We start from the raw sequence: 23,633 nt of genomic DNA, 5'->3' as shown, positions 1-23,633 counted from the left end.
TAGTAGGCTTAATATTCGTGATATTAGTAGGCCTAGTAGTAGAAGTAATAGTAGGCTTAATATTAGTGATATTAGTAGGCCTAGTAGTAGAAGTAATAGTAGGCCTAATATTAGTGATATTAGTAGGCCTAGTAGTAGAAGTAATAGTAGGCTTAATATTAGTGATATTAGTAGGACTAGTGGTAGAAGTAATAGTAGGCTTAATATTAGTGATATTAGTAGGACTAGTGGTAGAAGTAATAGTAGGCTTAGTATTAGTGATATTAGTAGGCCTAGTAGTAGAAGTAATAGTAGGCTTAGTATTAGTGATATTAGTAGGCCTAGTAGTAGAAGTAATAGTAGGCTTAGTATTAGTGATATTAGTAGGCCTAGTAGTAGAAATAATAGTAGGCTTAATATTAGTGATATTAGTAGGCCTAGTAGTAGTAATAGTAGGCCTAGTAGTAGTAGAAGTAGTAGTAACAATAGGCCTAGGAATAGTGGTAACAGTAGGCTTAGTAGGTAGTAGTAGTAACAGTAGGCTTAGTAGTAGTGGTATTAGTAGGCCTAGGAATAGTAGTAACAGTAGGCCTATTAGTATAGTAGCAGTACGCCTAATAGTAGTAGTAACAGTAGGCCTAGTAGTAGTGGTAATTGTAGGCCTAGTAATAGTGATATTAGTAGGCCTAGTAGTAGTGATATAATAGAGGCCTAGCAGTAGTAGTAGTAACAGTAGGCCTAGGAATAGTGGTAACAGTAGGCTTAGTAGGTAGTAGTAGTAACAGTAGGCCTAGTAGTAGTGGTAATAGGCCTAGGAATAGTGGTAACAGTAGGCTTAGTAGGTAGTAGTAACAGTAGGCTTAGTAGTGGTAATAGTAGGCCTAGTATTGGTGCCATTAATAGTGGTGGTAGTAGGCCTAGTAGTGTTGGTAATAGTAAGTCTAGTATTAGTGGTAATAGTAGCCCAAGTATTGGTGGTATTAATATGCCTACTAGTAGTGGTTGTGGTAATAAATTGGTTGCCATCGGCTATACTTTCAACAATAAACTAGAAGTATATACAGTACTGTACTAAACGGGAGCATGAATGATTTCATTTATTCTGAAACAAAACAGTTTTATACAGATGCTGTCTGAGGATTTTCTTGTGCACTTTGCTATTACAATCTATTGTAATATGATGGCACCAAACCAATACATACATTGTTGAAATAAACCGTATAAATCTGATAAATGTGTTTCTGGAAAAAGTTTATCCAAGAAATGTTCCGACATTCTGTAAACACATTCAGAGGAGGAACTGCATTTAGAATATTCTTTCAATGCTTTCCTGGCATCCCACAATAGTAAGCAATGTTAGAACAATTATTTGCGGCGCAGTATTTCACCATTTTCTTATTATTTCCCTTCAAGTGTACTTATATACAATCATACTCCTCAAATTAGCATGAACTGCTCGCAATCCCGGCGAAGCTTCAACTCCCTTTAATGGCGGCCGAATAGCGGTTCAATTTTGTACGCTACACTAGCGCCGTTGGTGTCTCTAGTTATATATTACAAACTCTTTGCTGTAGACATGGTAACCTTAATGGCAACTATAACAATCTCGACGGCAGTGAATGTAAATACCGCGCAAATTAAAAAATAAACACTATTGTTGTGTCTAAACTTTTGCAATGTGGCAGAGAGAAGAGCAACGAAAACTAAAATTGTGCATTATAAACAAAATTAAATGAAAAACATATCAACTAATGACAAAATTAATAATTGAAAATAAATATGGGAATGACTTCAGAATACCGCGTAAGTAGATAATGTATGTTGTTATTTCATTATTTAATTATTTATTTTTGGTGCAAGGGACATATTTTTTATGTACCGGTATTTATTTTTTTTATCTAGTCTTGTACCATCAATAAAAAACATGTTTTTTTAGTTATTTTTAATTTGCACAGTCTTTGTACATAAGTATACTTACGCGGTATTCCGAAGTATAGCGGAAATATGTAAATATGGAAAATCAATTGAGACAATACCACGGAACAAGTTTGAACATTATTTCAGAGACGTTTGGTGGCGAAATACAAAAATGGCATTAGTGGTAGCGTAAGAAGTAAGTCTTATTATGAACATTATATAGTTATATACTTTCTGTCGTCGAGGAGGAGGCCTTTTAAATCTTCTTCATGTGAAGAATCCAAAACTAGGTACTTAATTAATCATGATTTAGTTTGCTATTGCTGACTGCAGTCAAACTAACCTCACAATCTCAATGGGAGCGCAGATATTAATAAGAGTCCGTCGCATTAAAGTTTTTTAAAAATACCATCAAACCCCCATTTATTAATCATTTGAAATAAACTGTTATCATATTTCTTTATTGCACTATACTAAAAGCCAGGTTATGAACCGACTAAACCGGAAGCAACGTTCTGTTGCTCTCTTTCTGAGTTCTATTGCCACATAGTGGCGCGAGATTCAAAGCGTGTTCAGTTTTTGTCACAGATATGTTTAAAATAAATACTGTATATAGTTCTCGATAACACTATCAACAATATTAGTAATTAAAATTACTGTTTTTAAGAAAGCACGAGCTAATGACGCTGATACGAAATGCGACTCGTAATGCACGTGGTACTGCAAATGAACTGGCTACACTGTCTCCGCGATTCCGTTGCCAGATTTTCGATAGCAGACGACATTTTCACTCGAGGTCCAATGAAAAGCTCCGTTCTCGTTCTCCCCTCCACCCCCACACTCAACGTGTCATCACTGCACAGGCTACCCTTCTAACCCGCACTTTCCTCTCGCCATCCCAACTACTTCCTGTTAAGTCGGTTCAAAACCTGGCTTTTAGTATAGGTATGACTTTATTTTATAAAACACATACAGGTATTGGTCTATGTTCAACTGCTATAACAAACAATTTCTGTAATTCTACCTTTACCATTTTTTATGTAATAGTAAATTGATTCTTCTTTGGGGTAGGCCTAACAATTTTTTAACTTCTAAACTTTTGTTATAAGTACGGCATGTGTAAAAATTTTTACTTCTAGGCTACACTTTTATATTTGGGGCTAAGAGGGATGACGTTATAGGAGAATGGAGAAAGTTACACAACACAGAACTGCACGCATTGTATTCTTCACCTGACGTAATTAGTAACATTAAATCCAGACGTTAGAGATGGGCAGGGCGTGTAGCACGTATGGGCGAATCCAGAAATGCATATAGAGTGTTAGTCTGGAGGCCGGAGGGAAAAAGACCTTTAGGGAGGCCAAAACGTAGATGGGAAGATAATATTAAAATGGATTTGAGGGAGGTGGGATATGATGATAGAGAATGGATTAATTTTGCTCAGGATAGGGACCAATGGCGGCCTTATGTGAGGGCGGCAATGAACCTCCGGGTTCCTTAAAAGCCAGTAAGTAAGTAAGTATAGGCTACACTTTTATCAAATAAACGTATCGGTGTTTGGTTAGTTTGAGATTCACTATCAATGCCAGAACTTCTTCTGGATCATATGAACGAGCGAGAAATAGATGTAGGCATACCGGTAGGCCTATTTCTTTTCAATGGTCGAATTGTATGTGGAGTTCCTATTGTTGTTGTCTTAATAACAGAGCAGACATTTCATATACCTCCTTTCACAAAAAGTATCTGCGTTGCATAAGCTAGTTCTTCTGAACCACGCGAAGTAACTAATTCTCTGGATTGTCTTTTTTTCGACCTTGTACTTGCTGTAATGAAAATGCTTTCTTGGGCTGCCACGACTTTTTCCAAGGTTAGGTTTTCTCTAAATTTTCATTACTAACACGATGGGAACCTAATTTAATTAGTAGCTTGCTATGTTAAAGTTCATTAAAAAAAAAAAAAAAACTCATATTCTTTATCCTCTTGCTCTCCAACGATAAAGTATCTTATGGGAAAAATGTAATATTTTAGTTACTATTGCATCTTATGGGCACTCTGGAAGCTTATGTGATACAGAGTTAATAAGCTGTCACCTTGTATTCGCTGAATTGTCCGGAAGCAGACTAGGTTCTCAGATAGGCCTATTCAAATAATTGCAGTCGAGAAAAATTGCACTACTGCACCTGGAAAGAATAGTACGCATAATTTACTACTTCCGCAAATCTATGCACCTTAAGACTTCTTTTAAAATAGTAATAAGTACTACTCGAGAAAGTGAAAAAAAAATGGAAAGAAACAAAGGGTGTTTTTTCTTTCTTTACCTTAACGAAGTCTGCGCTCAATGCTTAAATTTATATTTTGTTCCTTGTCTATTCATTCTCATTTGACATGCTATAATAACATTAAATATAACAGAAACATAGTTTTACATACCTATCTTAAGAACTGATTGAGATGTTGATACAAAATATGAAGGGAATCGACCACCTAGTCGACCTGGTTGGCGAGTTGGTATAGCGCTGGCCTTCTATGCCCAAGGTTGCGGGTTCGATCCTGGGCGAAGTCGATGGCATTTAAGTGTGCTTAAATGCGAGAGGCTCATGTCAGTAGATTTACTAGCATGTAAAAGAACTCCTGTGGGACAAAATTCCGGCACATCCGGCGACGCTGACATAACCTCTGCAGTTGCGAGCGTCGTTGAATAAAACATAACATTCGACCACCTACAACAGAATTACAGCACAAAGAAAATGGCAGACTCGCTGCACTTGCTGATAAGAATGCTGGGTAGTCGAAATGTGGTCTGTTACCAGCCTCTTACCTTGCTCCACAGTCTAGTATATACAGTCACGAAGCTCAATACGTAGTAAATATGCAACCATAGATAGTTGCTAACCACTAGGATCGCTAATATCGCCTCACTACAGACAATGCGAAATAGTGCCAGCACAGTCTATTGTTCCTAGCACCCTCACAACTCAAGCTTCGTGACTGTATAGGCTATACTAGATTGTGCCTTGCCTTGCATCCGCTGATTAAAGTCATCAATTGAGGGTTACTCAGTTATATAGGAAAAATAATTTAAGGGGTTTGTTTAATTTTCTGAAATGGTTTTTCTATTTTTATCCTCCTAAATATAGGGATTTTGGACCATTATGTCACGTCGGGAATCGAACCACTGGCAGCTTAGTTGGAAAGCTTACACGTTATCCAAAAATTCAAAGTCGCGGAACTAAGGTTCAGATTAAATACAAATTATAACTATATGTTACAACTTTTGGAAGTACTAAATAGAAGGTTATAAGCAGGCTTCGAAACTTTGGACCCGATACAATAAGTTTACTGTGCTTGTACTATAGGTTGTTGACTCGCTGCAGGTAGTGAAAGGTAGAGATGTGGTGAGGTAACAACGTTGCTATTTAGAGTAGAATAAGGTAGTATGGGGAAACACACACATATGTACATTCTGAAAGTGGCCTAAATATACATTACACAATGACAATGTCAAGAGAATATGAAAAGCATTTATTCTCCTGTCCTTTATAAGCATTCGTGATTATGCAAATCTAGTCTTTCAGGTGAAGCTTCCTGTAAAGCAGATTTGAATAATTTCAAGGGAAAAATTGTTCCGGGGCCGGGTATCGATCCCGGGACCTCTGGTTGAACGTACAAGCGCTCTCCCAACTGAGCTACCCGGGAACTCCACCCGACACCGTCTCAACTTTTCCCTTTATATCCACACAACTCGCGTGGGCTGACGAAACGCCAGAGTCCCACATCGAGTGCACACAAACTTTGTGTGACTTGGAATTGTGGTTTTCCGTTAACGTACACAGTGACGTATATATTATGCAAATCTAGTCTTTCAGGTGAAGCTTCCTGTAAAGCAGATTTGAATAATTTCAAGGGAAAAATTGTTCCAGGGCCGGGTATCGATCCGGGACCTCTGGTTGAACGTACCAGCGCTCTCCCAACCAAGCTACCCGGGAACACCACCCGACACCGTCTCAACTTTTCCCTTTATATCCACACAACTCGCGTGGGCTGACGAATCGCCAGAGACCCACATCGAGTGCACACAAACTCTGTGTGACTTGCAATTGCGGTTTTGTGTTAACGTACACAGTGACGTATATATTATGCAAATCTAGTCTTTCAGGTGAAGCTTCCTGTAAAGCAGATTTGAATAATTTCAAGGGAAAACTTGTTCCGGGGCCGGGTACCGATCCCGGGACCTCTGGTTGAACGTACAAGCGCTCTCCCAACTGAGCTACCCGGGAACTCCACCCGACACCGTCTCAACTTTTCCCTTTATATCCACACACCTCGCGTGGGCTGGCGAAACGCCAGAGACCCACATCGAGTGCACACAAACTCTGTGTGACTTGCAATTGCGGTTTTGTGTTAACGTACACAGTGACGTATATATTATGCAAATCTAGTCTTTCAGGTGAAGCTTCCTGTAAAGCAGATTTGAATAATTTCAAGGGAAAACTTGTTCCGGGGCCGGGTACCGATCCCGGGACCTCTGGTTGAACGTACAAGCGCTCTCCCAACTGAGCTACCCGGGAACTCCACCCGACACCGTCTCAACTTTTCCCTTTATATCCACACACCTCGCGTGGGCTGGCGAAACGCCAGAGACCCACATCGAGTGCACAAAACTCTGTGTGACTTGGAATTGTGGTTTTGTGTTAACGTACACAGTGACGTATATATTATGCAAATCTAGTCTTTCATGTGAAGCTTCCTGTAAAGCCGATTTGAATAATTTCAAGAGCAAAATTGTCCTGGGGCAGGGTATCGATCCCGGGACCTCTGGTTGAACGTACCAGCGCTCTCCCAACTGAGCTACCCGGGAACTCCACCCGACACTGTCTCAACTTTTCCCTTTATATCCACACAACTCGCGTGGGCTGACGAAACGCCAGAGACCCACATCGAGTGCACACAAACCCTGTGTGACTTGGAATTGTGGTTTTCTGTTAACGTACACAGTGACGTATATATTATGCAAATCTAGTCTTTCAGGTGAAGCTTCCTGTAAAGCAGATTTGAATAATTTTCGAGGGAAAAATTGTTCCGGGGCGGGGTATCGATCCCGGGACCTCTGGTTGAACGTACCAGCGCTCTCTCAACTGAGCTACCCGGGAACTCCACCCGACACCGTCTCAACTTTTCCCTTTATATCCACGCAACTCGCGTGGGCTGACGAAACGCCAGAGACCCATATCCAGTGCACACAAACTCTGTGTGACTTAGAATTGTGGTTTTCTGTTAACGTACACAGTGAGGTATATATTATGCAAATCTAGTCTTTCAGGTGAAGCTTCCTGTAAAGCAGATTTGAATAATTTCAAGGGAAAAATTGTTCCGGGGCCGGGTATCGATCCCGGGACCTCTCGTTGAACGTACCAGCGCCCTCCCAACTGAGCTACCCGGGAACTCCACCCGACACCGTCTCAACTTTTCCCTTTATATCCACACAACTCGCGTTGGCTGACGAAACGCCAGAGACCCACGAGTGCACACAAACTCTGTGTGACTTGGAATTTGTGGTTTTCAGTTAACGTACACAGTGACGTATATATTATGCAAATCTAGTCTTTCAGGTGAAGCTTCCTGTAAAGCAGATTTGAATAATTTCAAGGGAAAAATTGTTCTGGGGCGCTGGTACGTTCAACCAGAGGTCCCGGGATCGATACCCGGCCCCGGAACAATTTTTCCCTTCAAATTATTCAAATATGCTTTACAGGAAGCTTCACCTGAAAGACTAGATTTGCATAATATATACGTCACTGTGTACGTTAACAGAAAACCACAATTCCAAGTCACACAGAGTTTGTGTGAACTCGATGTGGGTCTCTGGCGTTTCGTCAGCCCACGCGAGTTGTGTGGATGTAAGGGGACAAGTTGAGACGGTGTCGGGTGGAGTTACCGGGTAGCTCAGTTGGGAGAGCGCTGGTACGTTCAACCAGAGGTCCCGGGATCGATACCCGGCCCCGGAACAATTTTTCCCTTGAAATTATTCAAATCTGCTTTACAGGAAGCTTCACCTGAAAGACTAGATTTGCATAATATATACGTCACTGTGTACGTTAACGGAAAACCACAATTCCAAGTCACACAGTTTGTGTGCACTCGATGTGGGTCTCTTGCGTTTCGTCAGCCCACGCGAGTTGTGTGGATATAAAGGAAAAATTTGAGACGGTGTCGGGTGGAGTTCCCGGGTAGCTCAGTTGGGAGAGCGCTGGTACGTCCAACCAGAGGTCCCGGCATCGATACCCGGCCCCGGAACAATTTTTCCCTGGATATTATTCATTCGTGATTAATTTATACACAGTGTTAATGGTGAAAATAAACTTGTATCAATTTTAATATCTTCATCTATCCTATTGGTCGTATTTGGAAATTGCAGTTACAGTACCGAATTGTAATGTACTTCAAGATACATTTTCAGTGTCTCAAACGTAAATCTTTTTCGGTTATCTGCCAAACACAGTTTGTACTGTGAAAAGCTGCGCTCTACGTCGCATGATAGGAGCAAAACGAAAAAACTTAACATCATTGCAGTCTCTAAGAGACAGTCCTTTATTCTCGGGTGACTCTATGTCCACTAATTTGCAATATTTGTTCAATATACGCTCTTTTTACATAAAATTGATTTCCACTTCTGTTTTACACGTTCAGTAACCGGTGTACTTAATGTCTCATTAATTCTCTGAGTCATTTCCACAATTAATTTGAGGGCTTCCGGCAACACTTGCTCTGACTTTTCTAACCGTGTAATAGTTTCAGACACAGTTTGAATATAGGTTTGTATGAAAACCAAATTATTCGTCAGAACCTTCAAATCTAGAACGTTTTTCTTTGCGTGTTTGTTGGCATTCATTATACAGTACCCTTACCTACTGTAGCCTACGCTTTACCACCATACTCAGTACGCCGTTATGCGGATTTCCCACTGAATTGCTCAATTGGGTCCGAAGTCTCGAAGCCCGGTTATGTGTAAAAGATACCGAGCAAAAGGCTCATGTGTCCGTGGTTCGATTCCCGGGCCGACCAAGCTGACTGTCGTTTATCCGTGATTTTCCACAGTTACTTAGGCAAATGCCAGATTGGAATTTTCATTGCCATGGTCCATTTTCCCTTCCTCTCCCATGTAGAAAAATAATTTAGATGTATATCATATCATTCATCACAATCATCTCTTTCAATAGATATATTCAGGTCAAGATGCTTTTTTCATCCGCTTAAGGGAGAGGGCGTCCTCTCCGCAACCGTTCCTGGGTTCCCAACCTTCCGCAATATCTGTGCGAGGGTTCAATCCTTATGAGCACTTCCATGGGCCGCGGCCGGTGGGCTGGTACACCCACACCCTCATTCATCCCATACAATTCGGGGTACACAATAGGCCTCAGTATGGCCGACGTGCAAAGAGTCTTCCTAACCCGCTCGTAGCCAGCGTGACCTAACCTATGTAACAATTATTTAACCTATATACGAGGGCCAGTCAGAATGTAAAGTCTTCTATTTTTTCTCTCTTTTAGTTTACAAGAAAATTAAATTAAATTTACATAGCATAACAGCCACAACAATCACAAATAATTTGTCACTTTTCCAGATACAGTAATCTCAGTCTTTTTCCACAGCTTTTGTCTATCTTAAAACAAGCACATGTATTCAAGTGCGGTAAAAATCACGGTTGCTCTTCCTCAGCCATTGGCGCACGGAATTATTCAGGGTCTGCTCATCTTCAAAGTGATGCCCACGATAAGCTTCATTTAGTGGACTGAATAGATGGAAGTCTGATGGTGCTAGGTCAGAGCTGTATGGTCGGTGAGCTAAAACTTCCCAACCAATTTCCGCAGTTTCGCTAGTGGTATATTGACTGGTGTGTTGTCTTGCATTGTCGTGCAAAAGATGAACATCCTCCGTACGTTTTATGGGCGAACTCGCCAAAGAAGTGCTTTGAGCTTCTTGAGGGTTTCCACATATTAGAGAGAATTTATTGTGCGCCCCTGCTACAAAAAATTAAACAGAATCACACCCTCCGCATCCCAAAAGATTGTAGCAATAACATTTACTGTAGATCGCGCAGTTTTTTATTTTTTTCTTTTCGGCGACATTGTATAATGCCATTTCAACGACTGCCTCTTGTACTCAGGTTAAAAAGAATGAACCCAAGTCTCATCTCACAATTTTCGCCAAGCACTCCTCCCCCTCCACACTGAAGCGCTACAACAGATCGCAGGCTACTGCTTTCCTTGCCTCTTTATTCTGGTGGATTAACATTTTTGGTAGCTATCTAGGGTGCACAAAATTTTAGAGTAGACCAGTTTATCAATAATGTCCATCAGAGTTTCTTTACCGATGAAGAGCATGCGACACAATTCATCTGTTGATTACTTGGAGGTCATCATTAATGATCTCGTAAACTCGCTGGATGTTGCCTGGAGTCACTCCAGTCGCCGGCCGACCCCTTCGCTTTTTATCAGCCAACGGTGTTTCCTCTCCAGCTTCTGTAAAGCTATGAACCACGGTCCACTCTGCTCGGTCGACCATGTGTGAACCCAGCGTCTAACAGTGCTGACATCCACTGTTGCATCTCCATAAACAATCTTCAGCCTTTCATGCATGCGAATGGGCGTTTCACCTTCCGCATTCAGAAATTATATCACAGTACCTCGATGGTAGAGACCATATAAACTGATGCAGTGCTGCCATCTATTGACTTTGAAAGCTGTTACAGCTGGCGCCAGCGTTTTTGGCGTGTGTCCTAGAGTATAGAGCCCATTTTGTAACCACGTTGCTAGTGCAGCTGAGAATGGTACCACTTCCTATACACGTCACATCAGCCATTTGTCAAACACAGTTGTCAGACTAACTGCTACAATGGTAAAATACTCGTACTTAACGTTCCCATTACTTATTTCACACGCCAAAAACGGTGACGCGGACTGTACTACAGTGAACAGCAAAGAAACCTACAAATTGTCGTATTAAGTGTTTTCCTTTCCAGTTCCTGAGAACGCAGTAAATGCCCAAATCTAACTGCGGAATTTGGCGACTGCAATAACAATACAGAGCGGGTAATCGTAACATCGCAAATAAACCACATCTATTCAATAATATTATTCTCTCACATCCGCGTCAAAAACTTTCATTTGAGTTTTCATATAAAATCCTTCTCAACTATAGCCGAACATAGCAATACCTTAAATACTTTTTATATCTACAATAAGTTGAACACAAATCAACAGTCAATGTAATACAAAAATTTTCTCTTATTATTCCACAACAATATTTTACATATCAACAAAGATACAATAGATAAATATGCGAACATGAAATAAATTTACAGTACAATTTTATCTGTGACTTTCTCATAGTCACTATTTCTCTCCTAAACGTACAGACGCCGTCTCGCGCTTAATGTTATGGCCGCCGTCACTTAATCGTACAGACGCCGTCTATATCTTAATGTTATTGCCAACGTCATTTAATCGTACACACGCCGTCTCTCCCTTCTTGTTATTGCCGCATTACTTAATCGTACAGACGCCGTCTCTCTCTTAATGTCATTGCCACCGTCACTTATTTGTACAGATGCCGTCTCTCTTTTACTGCTATTGACGCCGTCACTCAATCGTACAGACGCCATCTCTCTCTTGATGTTATTGCCGCCATCACTTACTCGTACAGCAGCCGCCTCTCTCTTAATGTTAATGCCGCCATCACTTAATCGTACTGCCGCCGTCTCTCTCTTGATGTTATTGCCGCAATCACTTAATCGTACTGCCGCCGTGTTTTTCTTAATGTTATTGCAGCCATCACATAATCGTACTGCCGCCGTCTATCTCTTAATGTTATTGCCGCCGCTACTTAATCGTACTAGCGCCATCTCTCTCTTGATGTTATTGCCGCCGCTACTTAATCGTACTAGCGCCATCTCTCTCTTGATGTTATTGCCGCCATCACTTAATCGTACTGCCGCCGTCTCTCTCTTAATGTTATTGCCGCCATCACTTAATCGTACTGCCGCCGTCTCTCTCTTGATGTTATTGCCGCCGTTACTTAATCGTACTAGCGCCGTCCCTCTCTTAATGTTATTGCCGCCATCACTTAATCGTACTGCCGCCGTCTCTCTCTTAATGATATTGCCGCCATCAATTAATCGTACTGCCACCGTCTCTCTCTTAATGTTATTGCCGCCGCTACTTAATCGTACTAGCGTCGTCTCTCTCTTGATGTTATTGACGCCATCACTTAATCGTACTGCCGCCGTCTGTCTCTTAATGATATTGCCGCCATCACTTAATCGTACTGCCGCAGTTTCTCTCTTAATGTTATTGCCGCCGCTACTTAAGCGTACTAGCGCCGTCTCTCTCTTAATATTATTGCCGCCCTCACTTAATCGTAGAGCAGCCGTCAACATCTTAATGTTATTGCCACCGCCACTTAATCGTACTGCCGCCGTCTCTCTCTTAATGTTATTGCCGCCGCCACTTAATCGTACTGCCGCCGTCTCTCTCTTAATGTTATTGCCGCCGCCACTTAATCGTACTGCCGCCGTCTCTCTCTTAATGTTACTGCCGCCGCCACTTAATCGTACTGCCGCCGTCTCTCTCTTAATGTTATTGCCGCCGCCACTTAATCGTACTGCTGCCGTCTCTCTCTTAATGTTTTTACCGCTGCCACTTAATCGTACTGCCGCCGTCTCTCTCTTATTGTTATTGCTGCCGCCACTTAATCGTACAGACGCCGTCTCTCTCTTAATGTTATTGCCGCCGTCACTATATCGTACAGACGCCGTCTCTCTCTTAACGTTATTGCTGCCGCCACTTAATCGTACAGACGCCATCTCTCTCTTAACGTTATTGACGCCGTCACTTATTTGTACAGACGCCGTCTCTCTAATAACGTTATTGGTGCCGCCACTTAATCGTACAGTCGCCATCTCTCTCTTAACGTTAATGACGCCGTCACTTAATCGTACAGACTCCATCTCTCTGTTAACGTTATTGCTGCCGCCACTTAATCGTACAGACGCCGTCTCTCTCTTAACGTTATTGACGCCGTCACTTAATCGTACAGACACCGTCTTTCTATTAATGTTATGGCCGCCGTCTCTTAATCGTATTTTCGCCATCTCACTCTTTATGTTACTGTTTCCGTCACTTAACAGCATTTTCGCCATCTCTCTCTTTATGTTACTGTTTCCGTCACTTAATAGTATTTTTGCCTTCCGTCTCTTTATGTTATTGGTTCAATTACTTAATAGTATTTTTGCCTTCCGTCTCTCTATGTTACTGTTTCCGTCACTTAACAGTACTTTCGCACCATCTCACTCTTTATGTTACTGTTTCCGTCACTTAATAGTACTATCGCGCCATATCACTCTTTATGTTACTGTTTCCGTCACTTAAGAGCATTTTCGCCATCTCTCTCTTTATGTTACTATTTCCGTCACTTAACAGTACTTTCGCGCCATATCACTCTTTATGTTACTGTTTCCGTCACTTAACAGCATTTTCGCCACCTCACTCTTTATGTTACTGTTTCCGTCACTTAACAGTACTTTCGCGCCATCTCACTCTTTATGTTACTGTTTCCGTCACTTAACAGCATTTTCGCCATCTCTCTCTTTATGTTACTATTTCCGTCACTTAACAGTACTTTCGCGCCATATCACTCTTTATGTTACTGTTTCCGTCACTTATCAGCATTTTCGCCATCTCTCTCTTTATGTTACTGTTTCCGTCACTTAACAGTACTTTCGCGCCATATCACTCTTTATGTTACTGTTTCCGTCACTTAAGAGCATTTTCGCCATCTCTCTCTTTATGTTACTATTTCCGTCACTTAACAGTACTTTCGCGCCATATCACTCTTTATGTTACTGTTTCCGTCACTTAACAGCATTTTCGCCATCTCTCTCTTTATGTTACTATTTCCGTCACTTAACAGTACTTTCGCGCCATATCACTCTTTATGTTACTGTTTCCGTCACTTATCAGCATTTTCGCCATCTCTCTCTTTATGTTACTGTTTCCGTCACTTAACAGTACTTTCGCGCCATATCACTCTTTATGTTACTGTTTCCGTCACGTAACAGCATTTTCGCCCTTTCTCTCTTTATGTTACTGTTTCCGTCACTTAACAGTACTTTCGCGCCATCTCACTCGTTATGTCACTGTTTCCGTCACTTAAGAGCATTTTCGCCATCTCTCTCTTTATGTTACTATTTCCGTCACTTAACAGTACTTTCGCGCCATATCACTCTTTATGTTACTGTTTCCGTCACTTAACAGCATTTTCGCCATCTCTCTCTTTATGTTACTATTTCCGTCACTTAACAGTACTTTCGCGCCATATCACTCTTTATGTTACTGTTTCCGTCACTTAACAGCATTTTCGCCACCTCACTCTTTATTTTACTGTTTCCGTCACTTAACAGTACTTTCGCGCCATCTCACTCTTTATGTTACTGTTTCCGTCACTTAACAGCATTTTCGCCATCTCTCTCTTTATGTTGCTATTTCCGTCACTTAACAGTACTTTCGCGCCATATCACTCTTTATGTTACTGTTTCCGTCACTTATCAGCATTTTCGCCATCTCTCTCTTTTTATGTTACTGTTTCCGTCACTTAACAGTACTTTCGCACCATCTCACTCGTTATGTTATTGGTTCCATTACTTAACAGCATTTTTGCCATCTGTCTCTTTATGTCATTGGTTCTGTCACTTAATCGTATTTTCTCTTGTCTGTCTCTTTATAATGTTACCTCTGCCACTGAATCGTATTTTCGCATCGGTCTCTTTATGCGTACCTCAGCCTTCGGTTTGTACAGCATCGACTTCTTTTTCCAAATTCATCAGTAGTACTCGTAAAGGGTAACGTGTGTATCCCAGTGACGGTTGACAAAGAATGAGCAGGCATTGTTTCGCAACACAAGACTTTCAGCTTGGCTCCCTGCTGCGAACAATCGGGTTGTATGTGGTTTGCATTGCGTTATTACGTACCCTTATTCTCCCATATATTTGTGCCTGTATGGCTACTTTTGATTAATATTATTATGGACACTATTAGGCTATATTTTCATTTCATAATTAGTTCTTATGTGTTATAGAAGTTATTAAAATAATATTCATCTGCATTCACACATTCCCGACAACTTTCTGAAGAAATTGCTATCCATACACAAATCTTCTACGTGTTTCCGTCATGTTCGCGATTTCTTTTCTTATAAGTCTCTCTATTCGTCTATAATAGGGATGTCGAAGTGCCTATATATTACGTGTTCATATTACAAGCAATACAATTCCAACAAGGTTTAAGTTTTCGCAAGATAAAGTAGAAACATCGCTTTTAAGGAAATGTTATGCGCGTTCTTGCGTAACACCATTTCATTGAGACGCTAAATAACCTGAGATGTTGATACATCATCGTAAAACAACGCCAACACGCAGTTGAGGCGCTTTGACATCCATAGTCTATAGTGTGGAGGTTATCCTTGTATATCTTCAGTTTCTGTTTACTCAATTTTTAGGATTTTTTAGAACGTGATAACATATTTGTTTATTTACTCTTCTAAATGCAAATGTAACATCTCTTTGAATAAAACGACATTGTCAGTTTTTATGGATGACTGTGAAATAAATTTGATTGGGCAAGATAAATATCGCATATGTTATTAGAATACGAATGTTAAAAGCATAATCTTTTCTCATTATATATGTGTTTAAATATCAGTGTGAGATATGGGTTTTTAGGTTTTTACGGTGATTCTGTGTAAGTAGAGATTAGCCGGAGTAACGATCCCCGCGGAGTAGTCTACCTCATGATTTTACTAATATTATTAAAATAAATTTACAAATTACTAATATTAATAATTTCTGCTAATAGAAGCATTTGAAATGTGGATATGGAAATGAATGAAACGTGTGAAATGGACAGACAGAATAAGAAACGAAGCTGTGTTGGAAAGGGTGGGTGAAGAAAGAATAATCCTGAAACTGATTTGGAGAGAAAAAGGAATTGGCTGGGTCACTGGTTGAGAAGAAACTTCCTACTGAAGGATGCACTGGAAGGAATGGTGAACGGGAGAAGAAGATATCAGATGATAGAAGACATTAAGATTTATGGATCATATGAGGGGACAAAGAGGAAGGCAGAAAATAGGAAAAATTGGAGATTGCTGTGTTTGCAGTGAATCACCTTCCCTTGCGCGGAACTCTGAACGAATGAATCATTTCTATTGAATAATACCCAAAAGTTTACCAATATTATTAGTGATTTTCGCTAGAAAAATGTTACAAATTACAAGCGCAGAGAACCTGAGACATGTTGCGACCTCTACAGATAGAGTGCTCGAGGTCTACTACGCAGGTTACCAACGTGGTATCAATATTGGAAACGTAAGTCACGTGATTTTCGTATGCTGAAGACAATTCTGTAGTATTTTTCTACGCGGATTAGTGTGGTGGTTCATTAGTGACATTTTTTTTAGTTGGTTATTTAACGACGCTGTATCAACTACGAGGTTATTTAGCGTCGATGAGATTGGTGATAGCGAGATGAGGCCGAGGATTCGCCTTAGATTAGCTCGCATTCACCTTATGGGAAAACCTCGGGAAAAACCCAACCAAGTAATCAGCCCAATCGGGTATCGAACCCGCGCCGAGCGCAACTTCAGACCGGCAGGCAAGCGCCTTAACCGACTGAGCCACGCCGGTGGCTTTCAATAGTGAAATACAGAGTGAATCAAAAGTCTGGAACCATGTAAATATCTTCCATACGGGCTATTCCATATGAAATCGATCAGTAAAAATCCTCGCATTTGTTTTATACTTTAATTTTCTCCCTACTTATACAAGGTGCTGAGGGGAGTGCATTTTCAAAAATATACTATCGAAAGTCAAACGGTTTTCGTATTATTGAGCGACAAATTTAGCGTATTTTATAAAAAACAAGCCTCTTTCTGCGTTCAGAACTCTGGAACCATTTACTGCAGAGCATTGAACGAGAGCTTATTTTGAAGCTCACGTTTGGTAAGTTATGTTAATAAGTAATTCTTACTTTTATTGTACACAGAGAGACAGATAATCTGATTTTACTTGCTTTCAGGCATTTTGGCCATTTGTAAAAATGTAAAAAAGTATTGAGAAAAAACCTTGCTTATTAAGAGGGATTCGGCATTTTTTGATGAGTGGCTCGGCAATAAGTTTCGAGGGTATTAAATAAATTATTTTCACACGCCTAGACTTGAACGGCGCAGTACCCCACGCACTGGCCGAGAGCTGAAGATAAGCGAGCATTGGGCGTCATTTTACTCCTGTGTTTATGAAAACTTGTGATAAAGCTAGCCCAGCCTTGACTGCTCGACAACACATCACGTGTTTGGCTCCTGGCCTTGCTTGTCTCGACTACCTACAGTCGGCTGGTTAGTTCACGCGCGTACTATCTATTTTTTTATTTGATATTTTCAATACTTTCTTATCAACGTACCACCAGTAAAAAAATGTGTTTATTTGTACTTTCAATGCGAAATCTAACTATATATTTCAAAAATATTTTTTCATGGCCAAAGGCGTCTTAATGAAGAAAAATATAAATTTCTCCATTTCCATAAAAAGTAAGAAAAACTGTTTACATATCAATATAAACTTTAACTTCTCAGCATAAAAATATTCCATGATTTTGATCATTGGGTGAAAGGGTTTCGGAGTCACAACAGTTTAAAGTTACTAAGTTTATGAAAATAGGATAAATTTAAATATTATTAATTTAAACACTATTAAGTTCTGATGCCTCAAACTTTGGACAAAGCATTATATCACAGTTGTCTACGGACAGAAAAAGTTTCATTGTATTTAAAAATTGCGAGGTCAATTTTCTCTATATTTCGGTCGATTTCAGGTGAAATAGCCCATATGCTTGATTTTCGAGTACTATAGTTGTTACTAGTATTTGTAAGACCAAATTTAATGCTCTACCAGTGACACATTCGATTCTAGTTCTCACCTACCTCAAAATTACAATAGTGTTTGTCATACCACTTGTTAAGTACAGTTACGCAACTTTGCTATTTTTATTTCCACGTAATACCAAGGCAGCAGAAAGTGCTGTAGCTGTCACTGGGGCTGCAAGCCTTAATAGTGATGTACCATAGAAGCCAAAGCAGTCAAACGCAAGTCCTGAACACAATGGAGCAACTAGTCGAGCTATCGAAGACATGCTCTGTGCCGAGCCTATGAGGGAACCTCTTTGATCGGAGATAATGGGGTAGGGTGGCCAGTACCTTTCCCCCTCCATTGCATAGTAATGACTATTAACATACTCGTATTTTATTAATCAGACTTAAAATTTCAGGTTTTCATGATGACGGGATTATGATGAAGAGCTTGACTGCAGGTTGAAAACCCCCAACCCCCAATGCTTCTCCTCAACTTACCTGAATTAGATTCTGCCAGCAACTGGAGTTCTTCAACATATTCGTTCTTCATCTAAACGTGTGAGTATTTGCTGCTTAAATAAATAGTTAGTTGCATTCCATGTTCTTGAAGCTAGCAAATAACATAATAATTACGTGTAAAAGAGTTATATGTTACTAGTGGGTTGTGCAGAAAATGCTGCAAACTAAGTTCATTAGAAGTTCAAATTAAAGTTTTTCAAAATTATTTCCATTGAAGAATACCAGACATTTTGGAAGTTATTTGCTTCCATAATAATGAAACATACCCCTCTCAATGGTTTTCTTTGTGCTAAATATTTTTTATTGAACCAATACATCTTCAATTCTTGAGTTTCATTTAATATATGGATAAGTCCTATACCACTTGATTAATAACTATAAAAATATTTCATTTTTAATAACAATATTATCTTACTTAAGTTTTCTACAGACTGCTATATAGCCGTCACTCAGTAAATATTATAGAAATGAAGATCTAACTTCAGATATTCTCTACGCCTACTTATATAACTTTCATATCATCAATAAAGCATCAATCTGTATAATAAACGTTACAAATACATCATGGCATTCACTATAATAATATTTCATATTTAATGGTAATAATGTCATCAAACATTCTTAAGTTTTGTAGTTTTTAATATCCAATACACAGACAGCTGTACTCAGAAAATTACACACCAGAGAATCTGACCTGCAGTGGCGATTTCTCTTAAGGAGCACAGGAGCAGTGCACCACCTCTTCAAATAACACACGTTTTATAAGTTATATCATTGAGCTGCAGTAGACTATGTGAGCGACTTAATTCTTTGTTATAAATTATAATACTTTAAAAATTACACTGCATGCATGCCTGTGTACTGTTCTTGTTGACGCCTGGGACTTATGTTTACCGCTCGACACTTGCAGCACACTGCTCCATTCGAGCATGCGCAGTAGTACTGTTTCACTGGCAGGCTTTGGAGCATGGTAGGGAGGTTTACAGTGAGCGCAGGAGGGGTTAGGAGCACTTTCAGATGTGTTCTCAAGCTCGTCCCATCATAAATGCTACAATGAATAGTGTGCAAAATCTGTGTAATTTTCTATAAGACCTTTACACGAAAAGATCAAAATAAAGAAGATGGGTAGACCTACACATGAATTAAAATTATAAGTGACGAAGAACAGTAATAGAGAAGTGACTAGAAAATTCAGCATTCGGACTTACGAAAAATGCAATATGCGGCTGCAATATAAAAGACGCTGTATTTTGTTTTCCTTGCCTGTTGTTCGACGGCGAACATTTATTGACAAAAACAAGTACGTTTTATGAATTTTATTTATTTTTCTGTTTGAATTCAGGACTTTGCGTAGTAACTAAATAATTTTGATTATCGTTCTGCAGATATGATTGATTTGAATCACATGAATGAAGGAATTAAAAAACACTATTCTTCAGCTGCACACATCAACAATAATGTTAAATTAGCAGTGTTGGGTCAAACAAACATATAGACGCAATTAGATTCAATTGGATTGTTGAACTTCACAATGATAAAGCTACCAAGCACAGATATGTGCGTGCGGTTTTGTGGAGCTTTGAGTTGGCTTTAAGAGGTCACGAAGACGGAACTCATCTTTAAACGCTAGTAATTTTCTTGGCCTCATCAATTTCAGTTCCGAATTACACCCACTCTTAAGGAACAATTGGAAAGAGGAACAGTGTTTAAGAGCACGTCAAACACTATACAGAACGAAATCCTTCAAGCAATTTTGATGTATGCCATGATGAGATTTCAAAGAAATAAAGAAAGCTGCTGACTTTTTAGCAGTTAAGGCTGATGAGACGACATACGTATCGAATGCTTGTGAACGTGTGAACTGTGTTATAAAACGCAATATAGCGAAAACAAATTATTTACGGTGTGCTGCAATAGAAATTGAACACTTTACTTTGCTATTACTGGACCTACCTAGGAAACTGATTAACTGCAATTTCTTGACTAACAAAATTATGTAAATCTATACCTACGTAGCGTATGTTAATAGTTATGTAATAGTTAGTGCCTATAATAATAATAATAATAATAATAATAATAATAATAATAATAATAATAATCATAATCACCATAAATATTTGTGCACCACCAGGATTATTTATCACCACACGCCACTGCTGACCTGTAAATTTTTTTAGTAAATCTTGAAGTTTTTAATAACCAATATTACAGAAACATTCTGAAAAAGTTACACAAATGAAGATCGACATATTGGTATTATGATGTCAGAGAATCTGAGCCATCTGAACTCTAAACATGTCATAGCCTTCGTGTGATATTGTTTATTGTAGTGTGTTTGTGTTTTGTTTTATTCTCTAAAAGCCATTATTTCTGAAAACTGACGACAGATGGATTTAGGAAAATAGGAAAATGATGTAGGAAAACTGAAATTTCACTGAAAACTATTTTTCTGAAAATTTTGGGTTCCAAGTTTCAAAATGACGTTTCATTTATTAAAATCCATTCAGCCATTTACCCGTAATTTCCATTACCAGTTCAAATTACGGATATAGATTTATGTTTATTTGTCTTGCACGCCAGTAAAACTTTGGGGAAATTATTATTGTTTCTTGTTTATATCATAGGCTGTCACTGGAAATAATATTTTATCATGCTGGTGGTCTCAAATAATTAGAAATGATGCAGCATTAATGGTTTCTGCCCTGGTTACAAGTTTGCGCAACTACCACTTTTATTATATTGCATGAATTGAATCGGGATTGAATTGTCACTTCTCCCAATATCATTTCAAATACTCGTACTTCTTTCTGAGAATGATTTGTTTAAGCTCTCAGGAATCAACAGTGACACAACTCCATTTGTGTTCAGTCCACCAAGATGTGGCAATTCCATTCCCAACCACCGAGCAGACAATCAGAATTCTCAACCGTTTCTCATGCAGGCACATCTAGTCTATCTCTTCCATAACTGAAGCAATTAAGTTTTGTATTGCGAATGCTGACTCTAGAGGCCTGCAATATAAGGTACCTGGGGGTATTAAGGCCCAGCATGTTATAAGGCCCACTACCTAGTTTTGCCATTAGTTATACACTTTTGTAAAAGAGAGCAACAGCTCTTAAGACCTATTTCTTCTTGCATTCGAGTGAGGTATAAAGAAATTAGGTTCTCGATTATTTCTGCTTTCGTTATAAAATTTTGCAAAATTTAAGTTTATATTTAATCGTTTTACTGTGTGTTATTGATATAATATTAAATGCACGTTATTGTGTTAATATTAAGAAGTTTGGATCTGCCGTGAAACTTTTGCTAATGAGCATATGAGTACTCCATAAATTAAAATTGGCGCGAAGTAACAGAGCAGGAAATAAGGCCCATGAAATAAATACGTGGAAACGCCCACAAGTTCATAGAAGTCTCTGAACTATAAACTTCAAACTCTGAAGCACAGTATTTTTTGCAAGAAATGAAAGAAACGAAAGAATAATAATTCCTAATGCAGAAAGAGCATTGGATGAACCATCAACTTCAGGATTTGTAAACATCCAGGGGACGCGGATGTGTTCTGTCAGCGAAGAGAATTGTTGTAGATATACATGTGTGTGTCTCTTGTAAATGCTTGCACGATGAATGTGTAGGTCTCACTGAGGAAAAAACTGAATGCTTTGTACGCCCAAATTGTGTTCAATACTTATATTCTTTATTGTGGGCCTTATTATCTGTCACAGCAGAATATAAGGCCCAGTGACATGATGTTAATTTTCATTGCTCACAGCATTTATGTGTCTGTTTGAATATTTATTTGAAGTAAAATACTATAGTATAACTATAAAAGTATGCTATTCCATTATTTAAAAATTGCTAAACGTCTCCATTTCAAAGAAAGAACGTTTTATTCCTTATGTGGGCCTTATTACCCCCGATTACCTTACATCATAATTTGGGTGTAGAAAATTACCTGATAAATGGATTCCCAAATCTCTGAACGCTGATCAGAAACAATTCAAGAGTCATAGAAAATTTCTAAGTTGTTTTACCACCATTTTGACTAGAATTCTTTTAACTATTTAGATCATGTTGCAACTATGGACGAGACATGGATATATAATTGCGATCCAGAAACAAGAGAAATGTCAAAAGAATGGAAGTACTCTGGTTTTCACTTCCCAAAAAAAGTCGCGTTAAAAATCAGCAGGAAAGGTTCGTGCACCATTTTTTTTGGGGGGTAAAAACTAGAATAATTATGACACACCACTTAGAACAAGATAAAATTGTGATGGGAATGTATTCATTATTAGCTAAATTTCGGGAAAAAAATTGGAGAAACACTGTGGAAAAATTTCCAAATGTGTGCTGTTCTTACAATATAATACAATAACTCACAAGTCCCTAGACTAGACGGCATTTCGGAAGGTGATCGGCTGCTATATGCACCATAGCATTTCTGGTATGTGACGTCACAAGCTTGTACAATAGAACCAATCGGAATCAGTCAGTAACAAGTACTTCTCGAGTTCGTTTGTTCATGTGTGAGTGTTTCCATACATTGAATAAGAACTACTAACATTGTGTGTGTGTCAGATAAATCAATGAAAGAAGAGACTGTAAAGAGACAAATACTGCACAGGCAGGCACGGAAAATAGTGTTTAAGGCGTATAATTATTTTAAAAATGTTCATGTGGAGAACGCTGCCAGCCATCTTGATGCTGGCTGCAACGTTGCCAACACACAAGAAACGACTGCAGAAGCATGTGGTGTGGGACTGAAAACTGTGCAAAGAATATTGTTAGTGAAGGAAAGAGGGTTTATTTGGTGTCATGCTTACAGTGATTAACGGCTAAGGTCATTATTATCTTTTGATAATTTAAATTCTCTCCTGCGCTATTTGTATTGCACGTGCATGTGAACTACGATGTGGCAATGTTGTACACTGCCTTCTCTCTCTATCTGTCTATCGCTAGCAGACTACCGCCTTCCGAATTGCCGTCGACTCTAATTGCATTGTAGAAAATTGATTAATTTTGCTTTGAACTGACTAACCATCCTCCATACACGCCAGATTTGGCCCTTTCAGACTATCGCCTTATTTTCGAAACTAAAAAGCATAAAAAAGAAGGAAGTTTTCATCAATAAGTACTGTTGAAGAGTAGTTTGCAGACCAAGACAATTTTTCTTAAAAGTCTTAAAATTGCTTCATGTTCGTTGTGCCAATTGTACAGTTAAAAACAGAGCAAATAAAAAATAGTTTTGAGATACAGTATAT

At 39.2% G+C, this 23,633-nt stretch overlaps 1 long non-coding RNA gene across 1 annotated transcript in view; it reads left to right on the top strand.

Annotated features, from left to right (window-relative positions):
• The window catches only part of LOC138701960 (uncharacterized), a 93,633-nt gene that overhangs the window by 44,377 nt on the left and 25,623 nt on the right, over positions 1-23,633 (top strand). Inside the window, exon 4 of the long non-coding RNA XR_011332734.1 lies at positions 18,270-18,411. This is a non-coding gene — a long non-coding RNA (uncharacterized lncRNA). The remainder of the gene's footprint in view (positions 1-18,269; positions 18,412-23,633) is intronic.

The sequence above is a fragment of the Periplaneta americana genome, chromosome 6 (genome assembly GCF_040183065.1).
Source record: "Periplaneta americana isolate PAMFEO1 chromosome 6, P.americana_PAMFEO1_priV1, whole genome shotgun sequence".
Classification (NCBI taxonomy): domain Eukaryota; kingdom Metazoa; phylum Arthropoda; class Insecta; order Blattodea; family Blattidae; genus Periplaneta; species Periplaneta americana.
Note: the sequence above shows the minus strand (reverse complement) of the source record. Positions and strands in the feature narration are given on the sequence as shown.